Source organism: Mesocricetus auratus, unplaced genomic scaffold (assembly GCF_017639785.1).
Source record: "Mesocricetus auratus isolate SY011 unplaced genomic scaffold, BCM_Maur_2.0 Super-Scaffold_100010, whole genome shotgun sequence".
Lineage (NCBI taxonomy): Eukaryota > Metazoa > Chordata > Mammalia > Rodentia > Cricetidae > Mesocricetus > Mesocricetus auratus.
The window spans coordinates 81,693,887-81,706,622 of record NW_024429194.1 but is presented as its reverse complement, the minus strand read 5'-3'; the positions used below and the strand labels follow the sequence as shown (position 1 = coordinate 81,706,622).

At 44.0% G+C, this 12,736-nt stretch overlaps 1 protein-coding gene across 6 annotated transcripts in view; it reads right to left on the bottom strand.

Moving 5' to 3' along the window:
• Pacsin2 (protein kinase C and casein kinase substrate in neurons 2) overlaps positions 1-12,736 on the bottom strand; it is a 94,816-nt gene that overhangs the window by 59,455 nt on the left and 22,625 nt on the right. Inside the window, exon 1 of one of the 6 annotated variants that reach the window (XM_040754078.1) lies at positions 698-824. The exons of 4 other annotated variants lie outside the window; for them this stretch is intronic. The gene's annotated coding sequence lies outside the window, so the exon portion shown is untranslated. Of the gene's footprint in view, positions 1-508; positions 672-697; positions 825-12,736 lie in introns of those variants that run through there. One more of the 6 variants, XM_040754077.1, reaches the window with a different exon arrangement.

Below are 12,736 nucleotides of genomic sequence, written 5' to 3'. Positions count from 1 at the left end.
GTGTATGAGGCTGCTCAGTTTTTAAAATAGAACGTTTGCTGTCCGATAAAAACATTAAGTTTCTAGCAATGAAGACAGGGTACAGGGTCTGAGAGATGAGAAAAGAGCTGACTCGGGCCAGGAGCGGGCAGCATGCTAATTCAGGGAGCCCTCCCAGCAATTACAGTCAACTGGAAAAGCTTATTTGCTGGCTTTTTTCTCTGTGCCTATAGATTAGCTCTGGCTTTTAAGAAAAGAAGCAGCATACATAATAAACACACTGTCTGAAAGTCAGGAAAAAAGAGCCCTCTAGAAACAGTTAACTCAGGTAACTCATTTGGCTAGGCAGTTAGGAAAAAAATTCCACTAGAGGTATGCAAGCCGGAGGCAACCCCACTGAAGCAGTTCAGAGAAACCCACTGGGAAAGGAACCATGCGTTCATGTTTCCAGCCAGAGCCAAAGATTAGAAAGCACAACCGTCGTTTTTTGTTCGGGTCAAAATCTAGCACAGCAGAATGAAGCACTTACTGTCATTTTCTCAGGGCATGCAGGACAAAACATTCCATGCTGGTTAATGTGGAACTGGATGAACGCTTCCGTCAAGAACCTCTCAAACTAGGTAGGCTTCCTTACAAGGTGAGACTGCTGTTAATCACACGGACAAAAATAAGTATAGAAATTCTACTTCCAGACAGGTCTACCTTAAAGAGCACTCACTTTCTGTAAGGCGCTGGCTGCAACCGCCTAACTTTGCAGATCGACTCAGTCAGTACCTGCCTCCTTCCGACCCTGCTGGTAGGTCTGACCTCCCTCTCCCAGCCGAATTCTCCCAGCACATTTCATCATTTCCTGTTGGCTGCTGAGATAAGGTCATTCGGCACACTGCTGCATTCACAGTCCAAGCACCAGGTTCTGACTGCGGCTGGCTCTTGCCTGCCTGGGCCATCACACAACAGCTCTCTTTTCAGAAAAGAGACCCCAGGAATCTCAGCATTCCCTAAAAGCCAGAGAAAGGAGGTCTGGCAACAAAGTCATATTGCTCCTTCAAACCAAAGTGTGTGCTCCCCAACTTACATTACAGACTCGCCTTGTTCTTTAGGGTCCTGCCACTTAGAACAGAAAAAAGCATACTCTGTATCTCAGGGCAGGTATAATGTAGCCTGTGTTCCCCAGGTTTGTTTCGGTGGGTGGGCTAACCTTAGTGTCTGAACATTAGAACTCCACTCCTATGCTGTACTCTCCAACACAAAGTAGCTTGTTAGTAGAAGACAATGGGGATGTAGGGGACAGGAAGGGGACAGGTAGGGGACAACAGTCTCCTAAGAAGAAAGGTACACAAATAAATATGCAAGGTGAGCAGAGTAAAAACCAAAAGCCACCCCTATTTCTTCTACTCTGATAAACAACTAAGTCGGGTGGTGGTGGCGCACGCCTTTAATCCCAGCACTCAGGAGGCAGAGGCAGGTGGATCTCTGTGGGTTCGAGACCAGGCTGGTCAGCAAAAGAGAGTTCCAGGACAGCCTCCAAAGTCACAGAGAAACCCTGTCTCGAAAAAAACAAAACAAACAAAAACAACTAAATGTAAAAGGAAAAACAATGTTAAAAGTTTGGGTACTTTGTGTATACAAGAATACACAGCCATGAACCCCTTAGATAGATAAAGCACAAGGGGGGAACCCCACCAAACTGGGCTGTGGGGACCAGGACAGGGAAGTGGGAAGAACAGACTTTGCAGAGGGCTTATGAGTTTCTGGCTCTTTTTTTTTTTTCTTTTCTTTTTTTTTCCTCTCCCTGTACTTGAGACAGAACCAGGGCCTCACAAGGGACATCGACCCAGGTTTGTTTTCTGGGTCTTGAACTAATTGCATACACACTGGGCGTGTGAAAATCCATGTACTCTTATGTCTGGACACTTTTATGTACACTTATTATTTTCCAATAAAGATTTTTTAAATTATATACAAGATGGCTCAGCAGATGGGGAAACAGCCGCTCCGCCCCATGCTTCTCTTCCACACAAGTTCTATCCCTTCCATACAGCCAGCTAGGACACTATGTTTAAGTGGCAGTGGCCAGAAAAGGGTCACTTTAGGACAGTTTCTACCTTAAAATATGAGCCAAGAAGAATGTAGTAAAACTAAATTAGGTGACTGACGAAATAATGCATTGCAAAGGAAAACGGTGCACTTGAACATTCGGGTATTTGTCAGTATTGATGTCACTATTCACTCAAAAGTCACGCAGCCTCAACTTGTACAAAGCAGTTGAAGATTCTCTCTCTCTCTCTCTCTCTCTCTCTCTCTCTCTCTCTCTCTCTCTCTCTCTCTCTCTCAAATCTTATACTGGAAACCATCAGAAACGACCACATCAACAGATGTTATCACTCAACCTAAGTGGAAGAGGAAGGGGAGGCAAGGATACCTGGCAGTCCCACCTTGACATACCTCCCACATATCTGGGTCCCGAACTCAGCAAGCCAAAGACACAAAGCCAGGTAGTTCAGCTGGGCTGGTAGTAGAACCATTAGCATTCCAATCACCACATCTACAGAAAGGAGACTAGATCAATCCAGTTACCCCAGCAGAGGCCACCGGGATATAGCTGTTCTAGAACAGTAGTTACCAACCTGTGGGTCATTTCCCCTTCCACAAACCTCTACCTCCAAAAATATTTACATTATGATTTATAACAGTAGCAAAATTAGTTATGAAGTAGCAACATGAGGAACTGTCAAAGCATTAGGAAGGTTGAGAACCTCTACTCTAGAAGAACTGAGACCGGTGGTCTTATCTTTCTTTCCTTTTGCTCTTTCTTCTTCTTTCCTCCCTATCTGCTTTTCCTCCTCCTTCCTTCTTTCTCTTTCATGAGATACTGATTTGCATAGACTTAGAGATCACTTAGTGGCACTGACAGAACATTTCTCCAGCCCTCAAGTTGCCTGTGCCCTTTGCAGCATTCCCTGGCTTGGCAAACACTGATCTATGGTTTTTAAAGAGTAGTTTCTGTTGTTGAAACATAATCTAGCCATACAGCCCAAACTGCACCCAAACTTGGAATCCTTCTGCCTCAACACTGGTATCTATCTGCCTTTTTGCAGATACACAGAAACCTAACAGTTAAGTCTGTGAAAGTAGGAGGCACTTCGTGGGCTCCTGCGTGGCTTCTGCCATCAGGTGGAGCATAACTCCAGTAACAGAACTTCCCACCAGGCCACTTCTGCAGCACACTAGAGACAACACTGACCATGACTGCATCACAAGGTACTGAAGTCAAAGAAGACACTTTGTAACATTTTAGCCTAAGTATATTTTATTGAGACTCAAACCTTAAGGTGACTGACTCTATCACACACCAATGATTCTGATGGACCAAATGGTCCACTTTGTAGCCAGCATCACTCAGCTTCTCTATATTGTCACAAGAGTGCCTTGCAGTGGCAGAATTCAGTGTCAGGTTCAATTGCTACTAGGCTGGCAACAAAGTGATCAGTTCTTGTCTTCGAATACCAAGTAAATATTCAATTTCAAAAACTTACTATATTACTAAATAAAGCATAGCGGTGTTAGTACACTTGGAGAGAGAGGAGGGTAATGGCTAATTTCAAATCTTAATATTAGTCTTTCCTATTTTTCAAGAACCAAGATCGAAATGAGTCATCTGGCTTTATTTCTCCTACATCTATGCCAGATTTCTAACAGCCTTTATCAGAGAATGCACCAGAACAAAGCTGAACTATCTTTGGCAAAGTTTTTTAAAAAGGTAAAATCTCTTACATAAGCTTCTTTGCTTTTCTGGCAGTTGTCCAAACACAGAAAAGGAGAGGGAAGAGGGAAAAAATAGAAAAAGGAAGCAGCAACACCAAACTCATTAAAGCTGAAAGCCCAACTTTAGTTTAGATAGAACGTGTTGCCCCTATCAAGAGAAGCGATACTTGGGTTTTCAGGGTGTTGTGTGTATGCATAGATGCACATATGTTCAAATGTCTGCAAATATGTGTATGTGTGCATGCATTGTGAGACCATCAGGCACTGTCTATTTTTTGAGACAAGGTCTCTCACTGTTTCACTTTGGCTGGCCAGGCTGGCCTCGAACTCACAGAGATCTGCTTGCCTCCACCTCCTGAGTGTTGGGATTAAAGGCGTGTACCACCATGTCTGACTTCTTTTTTTGAGGCACCAGCTCTTACTAGCCTGGAGCTTGCCTAGTAGGCTAGGTTAAGCGGTCAGTAAACCCCAGAGATAAGCCTGTTTCCACTTCACCAGCAATGAGATTACAAGCATGTACCATCACATCCAGCTTTTTCACATGGCTCTCAGCTTGCAAACTGAGCGATCATCTCATCCCAACACTTGCATTTCTTTTTTTTAAAAGATTTATTTATTATGCATGCAGTGTTCTGGCATCTACGCCAGAAGAGGGTATGAGGTCTAATTATAGATGGTTGTGAGCCACCATGTGGTTGCTGAATTGAACTCAGGATCTCTGGAAGAGCAGTCAGCGCTCTTAACCTCTGAGCCATCTCTCCAGCCCCCAACATCTGTATTTCTAAACTAACATCTTGGAAATAAAAATGTCTTTTGGGAGGTGAAAATGTCATATTGTGCCCGGTGTTGGTGGCTCAATAATCCCAGCACTCGGGAGGCAGAGGCAGGCAGATCTTTGTAAGCTCGAAACCAGCCTGGTCTACTGAGTGAGTTCCAGAACAGGCTCTAAAACAATACAGAAAACCCTGTCTCAAAGCCCCCCCCCAAAAAATGTCATATCGCCTATGACCCTGGGAAAAGAGTATGCATTCTTTGGGCAATATACTGAAAATGGAACACAATCCAAGAAGGAAGATCTGAAGTTCAAAAAAAAATCAAACACCAGGTAAGGTTCAGTGAGTTTAGGGACATTTTCAGCACTAAAAGTGGTCATGCTGCACAAATGCTTTACTGGTATGATTTTTACCCATTTACTTATATTTAAATCCACCATCTGCTATAGTTTGGCTGTTAAGGTCCCTAAAGGCCATGCACTAAAGACAGTCCTCAGAGGGAACTGTGGGACCCAGGTCTCTTTCTCTCTTTTGAATTCCAGTCATCAGGTTACCTTATGCTTTACTATACTCCCACCATGAGGTACAACCTCAACACAAGCCTAAACAATGGGTCAGTCAGTCAACTGTGCATTGAAATCTCCAAACTTTAAGTCAAAATCACCCTTTCCTCTCTATAGTAGATAGATGTAATAGTGATTATGTAAGTTACTTTCCTCCATGCTGCAACGAAATGCCTAACAAAGTCACACTGCATATCCAGTCAAGAAGCAGAGAAAATTGAATATTGGTGTTTGGCCCACTTCTCTTTTATTTAGTCCAGAACTCCACCCATGGTATGGTACCATGTGGGGGTCTTCCCACATCAATAACGCAATCCAGAAATTCCCTCAAATACAGGCCCAGAGGTTTGTCTTTCAGGTGATTCTAGAGCCTATCAAGTTGGCGATCCACACTAACAGTCACAGTGATGGAGAGTTAATGAAGACTTACAGGCTAAGTAATTCACTATTCCTGTTCTTAAGTAGCTTCAAGTCTGGAGGGTAGATGGACAAATACCAAGAGGGTCACACAGAATGACAAGCACTGTATCTAGGGACCTCACAGGAAGGGGACCAAGCTAGGCCAACAAATAAGGAAGAAAGGTAGACAACTCCCCAGAAAAGTGACTCCCTAAGCTTCAGCAGCTACCTCCAAGGGAGAGCTGGCCATCTGCAGAGCTCCTGACTATAACAGCTAGTGCCTTTTAACAGAGGCAGGGAAGCAGCCAACTTTTTTTAAGCCCACTAAGAACATGGAGGCCTTGGGGGTTGGGGGCCTGTTACCTCCCAATATTTCATCTTCCAAGAGATCTTGCTCATAAAAACATTTTGGGTTCAAAGAGTAAGCTCAACAGGTAAAGAGCACTTGCCGCCAAGCCTGCTGACCTGAGTTCAATTCCCAGGATCCACATGATAGAACGGGAGAACTGATTCCTGAAAGTTGTCCTCTGACCTCCATGTGCTAAAGTGCATGCATACATGATTACTAACATGAAATAACTTTTTAAACCATGTCTATATGTGTGACTATACAGACTTAGAAAATGTATGATGAAGTGCTACGGTGATTTTCTTCTGAACATCTGCATTTGTATTTTACAACATGCACTTACAAGCTTTAGAAAAGAGGAATGGTTGGGCAATGGTGGTACACACCTTTACCCCCAGCACTAGGGAGGCAGAGACAGACAGATCTCTGTGAGTTCGAGACCAGCCTGGTCTACAAGAGCTAGTTCCAGAACAGCCTCCAAAGCCATAGAGAAAGCCTGTCTTGAATCCCCCCCAAAAAAAAATTTGGAAAAAAAAAAAAGAAGAGGAATAAGCAGAGTCCTTTTCTGAGTCCTCTAACTAGACAGACATCATTGAGGCCAAGACAAAGGCCAAGCTTGTTGCTGTGCTGAGGGGCCAGGACCAGTTCACTTCAAAGCCCACAGGCCAGTCCCCACTCACAGGCTTTCATAGTATCCTTTATTCCAGATGACAAATGACAAGTTGTCACCAACTGAAGCCTGGTGGGGGATGTCCTTCTGTATACTGTGAATATATGTTTCTCTTACTGGTTGATGAATAAAGCTGTTTCAGCCAATGGACTGGCAGGATTTAGCCAGGTGGGAAATTCAAACAGGAATAGAGAAGGGAAGCAGGCAGAGTCAGGGAGATTCCATGTAGCTGCCGAGGAAGAAGAGACCTGGGGGTCACTGGCAAGCCAAGCCGGTAAGCACATGGAAATACTCAGATTAAGAGAAATGGGTTAATAATTAAGAGAGAGCTAGTCAATAAGAAGCCTAAGACATCGGCCAAACAGTTTATACTTAATATAAGCCTCTGTGTGTTTGTTTATTTGGGACTAAATGGCTGTGGGACCAGGCAGGACAGAAACTTCCATCTACATAAGCCTGCCATTCTGAAACTCTTGTTCCAGAGGGAGGCCTGTCACCACAGCTGGCTTTCCTGATTATGTTACCTTCACTGGGAAAAGAACAAGGTCATTCCATACCATTTACTCCAAAAAGCCAAGTGTGAGATTTTATGACCCCTTCTGGAAGAAGTATAAAACCCTCAGCTACACCCAAAGGCAGAGGCACCCAGACAAACTTGCAATTTCACATGTGGCACTGGACATATTACTGGAAGCTTCCCTAATCTCAACAGCATGAAGGGATCCCAATCAGGGGTAGGCATGAAAAGGAGATTCCATTAATAAATAAGTCTTACTTTACTGGATGAGCAGTGGGACAGCAGACTGGCATACTCAGCATGGTTAGTGATGACCACATGCTGGCCAGTGTCTCTAGCTCCCAAAAGAAAACAATCTATTAAAAAAATCTCAAAGCAAGCAAGAACCTTGAGATGAAGGAGGTCCCTCTGTAAACTCAATCATACAAAAAGTGATAAACAACTGCATGTAACTAGTAATTGATGAGAATGACAGCAAGTGGCTTCCAAAGCATGAGGTCCAATCTGCAGTCTACAGGCATGGCCAAGCAGCACCCCGGTGGTGGCTCCCTACATCTCCCTCAGCCCCACCCCGCCAGTCCTCCTCACCAAAGCCTCCCCACAGTGCTCTGCTCCAACCTGTCCCTACAACAGCGGTCTTCATCTCTTTCACCAGAGTTTCAGCTAACACTAAGCTGAAAACAGAAAAGGGAGTTGGTACCTCAAACTACTAAATGCCATCTAGTTTATAAAAAGCTTGTTTAGAGCTGAGTGACGGTGATGCACACCTTCAATCCTAGCACTCAGGAGGGTGTATCTCTCAAGGCCAGCCTAGTCAAGAGTGAGTTCCAGGACAGCCAGGACTACACAGACAATCCCTGCCTTGAAACAAACAAACAAACACAATGTTTTTTAGGGTTCTGTTTTTTGTTTTTTAACAGTAGTATTTTGTTCTTTTTTTCTGTTTTCTTTAGTTTTTAGTTTTTCCCTCAGACAGGGTCCTAGAACTCCGCCTGGCCTAGAACTCACTATGTTGAATTTATGGACAATCCCTCCTGCCTCTAGAGAGCTGGGATCACAGGAGTGTGCCCCACACCCAGCTTTCAACTAAGGGAAGATGAACTGTGACCACTATGCACTGGGAACCTGCAGCCACAGCCCCGTGGGAGAGAGAAGCGCTCAAGCTATGCTTCCCCTCTGCTCTTTCTGACCTATGGAGCATGCTCAGAACCAATAAGCCTACCAGCTACTTCAAACTGGTTAGGAATTCAGTCATGCTTTTAATTAAGTAGCCTTGGTCAGGTTTCTCACAAAGCACCTTCCTACATGTGAAATAAGATACTTCTAGACACGGAAGCACACACCTGAACTTTGAAGTGGCGAACAGCATGAGAGGAGTGAATTCACTCTGACTTAGATTTAATGTCATTTTGTGGCCGAGGTCAGGACAGAAAATAACAGAACTGTCGACCACTTTCCTGGAACGTAAGCAAACACATTACTAGTGTGAACTCCTAAGCAGATTCACCAGTGAGCCTGTTTCTTCAACTATCACAAAGACCAGTCTCTCCTACCTCTCAGGTTCCTAGATGAAACGGCCTACTATGTGTTAGTTAGCTTCTCATCACAGACACTACATTTTTCTTGAGAAATGTCAGGAAGAAGAGATTTTCAGGTCATAATTCCAAAGGATTCTGCTTCTTGGCTCTGTTTCTGGGCCTGTGGGAAGGCAGGACATCATGATGGGGGGGAGGGGGCATGGCAGAGCAAAACTGTTTACCTCATGGTAGCTTGGAAGCAAAGAAACAAGAAGGGGACAGGACAAGATAAAGCCCCCAAGGACATGTCCTTTGTGACATAATTCCTCCCACTAGACTCTCCCCAAACAAACAGCACCACCAGCTGAGGGCCAAACCTCCATCACTCCAAATCATGTGCCTACCTGCTTCTGTCTGTCCTCCACCTAATCCACTGTAGTGGTTTGAAGGAGACAGTCCCACAGGCTTGGGATTTGAACATTTAGTCCCCAGTTGGTGGAGCTTTGTGGGGAGGTCTAGAAGATGCAGCCCTGAAGGAAATATGTCATTTACAAGAGTTTAAAGACTCATGCTGTTTACAGTTTGTTCTTTCTGCTTTGTGCCTGTGGGTCAAGATATGAGCTCTCAACATCCATGCCCACCTGCTGCTTTGTCCTGCCACTATGGGCTCTAACCCTCTGGAACAGTAAGCCAAAGCAAACTCTTCCGTAAATTGCCTTGGACATGGTGTTTTATCACAGCACCAAAAATAAGTCACTCCTACCCACTAATGGCTCCACCTAATGAATGACATACAGCAATTCCACCAAGGATCCAACACCTTTTGTTTCCGTTTCCAAGGTTAGCTTTCAACTTGAAGCATCTGAGCCTCAGTCTCCCAAGTGCTGAGATTACAGATGTAAGCCACCACATGCAACTCACACACAGAACTTTCCTATGAACGCCAGGTGATACGCACCAGGCCTGACAAACTCCCCTATTAACTGGATGTGGTTTGTATCTGTATTCCACCTACTTCCAAATGATAGAGAAAGCTGTCTGCTCCTGTCACCATTTCAATATGGAGGCTTATCCCTGAAAGTTCTTTTGTCCGTGCTCTGTCTGACACCTCAATGCAAAGTTGTAGAGCTCTTCCTGGTGAAGGCAGAGAGCAGCTCGGATCACCCAACTGAGAGGTCATTAAGTATCGGGGTAATGGTGGCACACACCTTTGATTCCAGCACTCAGGAGGCAGAGGCAGGTGGATCTCTGTGAGTTCAGGAGTGAGTTTCAGGACAGCCCTAGCTGCTACACAGAGAAACCCTGTCTCAAAAGAGAAAAGAAAAGAGAACAGGAGGGGGGACTGGGGGGATGTCATTAAGCAATGAGTTCAGCCTCTTTTCCTTCCCTCCTCACCCACCATCAATGAAGGCAGTCATGTGGAACCAGTGTATCAGCTCTGCAGACCAGCTGACTTTTGGGAAGACTGAGCCTGGGCCTAGGTTGTGGATACCAGGATGAGCAAACCCACTTACAAGTACTGCAGCTAAGTTATACTCTATACATCCTTTATACGATGAGCACACACCACAAGCAACTGAGTAAAATCTAAAAAAGCCCCACATGTATATATGTACCAATAGATATGCATTAAGAAGGCTCACAGCCACAGTGTTCATCATGTTTGGACTGCTGACAGGATACTACACTGTGGTCTGGGCATGTGATGGTGAATTTTTGTCAACTTGACTTCACCAGCAGATACCCAGATATTTGGTTAAATATTCTGAATGCTTCTACAAGAGATGACGTTAGCATTTTTTTTTTCAAGACAGGGTTTCTCTGTATAACAACGCTGGCTGTCCTAAAACTCAGTCTGTAGACCAAGTTGGCCTCAAACTCATAGAAATCCACCTGCCTCTGCCTCCCAAGTGCTGGGATAAAGGTGTGCACCACCACCACCCGGCTTGAAAAATTTAATGATTCTTTTTGTTTCTTTGTTTGTTTTGAGACAGGATTTTTCTGTGAAATGGCCCTAGCTGTCCTAGAACTAGATCTGTAGACCAGGCTGGCCTCAAATTCACAGAGATTTACCTACATATGCCTCCAGAGTGCTGGGATTAAAGGCAAGCTCCACCACTATTTGGCATGATTTTTTTTAATGTGCATTTTTTAATTGGTGTTTTGCTTGCATGTATGTCTGTGTGAGTGTATTGGATCCACTAGAACTGGAGTTACAGACAGTTATGAGCTGTCATGTGGGTGCTGGAAATTGAACCTGTGTCCTTTGGAAGAACATCCAGTGCTCTTAATCTCTGAGCCATCTGTCCAGCCCCCTTAGATCAACCCCTTAGTTTAGGTAGGACTCATCTAATCAGCTGAAGGTCTGAGCAGAACAGAAACAGTAAGATCACAGCCTGCCCACTTTCAGGCTGAAACTGCCTTACTAGCTCTCCTGAGTTGCAGTGCACATGAGAACTTGCCTCCATAAATGCATGATCACATTCTTTATAAATTCCATAAACACATGAGCTTCACGTGTGAGAATGCATGTTTGCAGGCATGCACAAGGGTGCACTCACACAATTAATTGTTTCTACACAGAACATTAATACAAATGAAATCAAAAGACAATTACTTAGCAAGTAAAATTGAACTTATCTGAAGATCATTTGAGTCCTGCTTTATAAAGCACATAAGAACATTAAACATAGTAATCACACATATATACTTAAATATATAGTGTTCTTGGAGAGCAAAAAGAACATCAAGAGAATGATGAAAGATCTAGACCACATTTATCTGTAGCAGGATGCACCACCTTCCCTGAATTACAAACAATGGTTTCCTTCTCAAACTGGGAGGCTGACCCTCAGGAACTCACCAATATGCTTCAAAACCTAGCTACCAAAAACTATAGAAATAGCTCAGTAGTAAGCATGCTTGCCTTATTCAACTCCTCTGAGTCTATCTTCAGAACCACATACACATGAAAGATAAAATAAATAGTCCTGGCACTCAGGAAGCAGAGGCATGTCAATCTCTGTGAGTTCAAGGCCAGCCTAGTCTACAAAGAGAATTCCAGGAAAACCAGGCTGTTATATAGAGAAACCCTGTCTCGAAAAAAAACAAAACAAAACAAGACATTTCTAAACTAGAGGTTTAGTTTATTTTTATTTAGAAATGTCACAAGACAGACACAAAAAGAAAACTGTTTAGCAAATGCAGAACAGTGTTGAGACACCTCCACCACCCCACCCCCACTCCAAAGATTTTCAGGCCAATCTGACAATCCAATCTGTTCAAAGCCCTCTAATTCTTAGGCCTTCCTTCCCTCTTTCATTTTGAGAACATCCACCCCATTGTGTGGAGGTCAGAAGACAACTTACTTTTAGGACTCTCTCATTCATTTATTATTTATTTCATTGTGACCCACTGGATTTAATTAGGGTTGTTTACATGAGCATAGGTAGTAGATCTTTGTTCTTGAGATCTTAAACTGAGACAGCCAAGTAAACTCAAGGGAAGTGGAACCATAGAGTTTCAGAGTGATACCCACTCAAGTTTCCTCTTTAAGGCGGCTCTGACGTGAGAACCTGCAAAAGACACCCATGGTTCTACTACACAGTCAGCTTGGTTTGACTTATTACCATTACCACCTCCAACTTCATCTTTTGTTTTATTTGGCATGAGCATATCGTAATATGTGTAGTAACTTGTAACTAAGAAATCTAATGAGAAACACTACAAATAGCCTTTGTTTACATGCAACCAAAAAAAGGACATAGGGACCACATCAGGTTGGTGGCTAAACTAGAGTCTACTTTGTCTTGCTGACAGCAAAGCAGGGCTCCTGGCTCCCAGGTGATGACATTCCTCTGCCCTGAATTCACCCACCCACAGAGGGCAGAACTCAGGGAGGTTTCCTTGTATGCACTGACAGTAAGTTCAGGAATGCAGTCTGGCTACATTTGTGGCATTCCTAAGGATGAGGTACTATACTTCTGGCCTGAAGAAGTTCTAATAGACTCACCTGAGACATGGTACAAAGGTGGTTAGCATCCTGGACACAACCTGGCCTAGTCTGTTACATTTCCATTATGCAGGAGGCTCTATGACATTCCCCAATGTAGATCCATGCCCAACACAGTTCCTCTTCCTCATTTCAGTTGGGCTTTAGGGAATCCCCCACCCCTTGGGAACAATAGTCCCTCCTGGCTCCTTT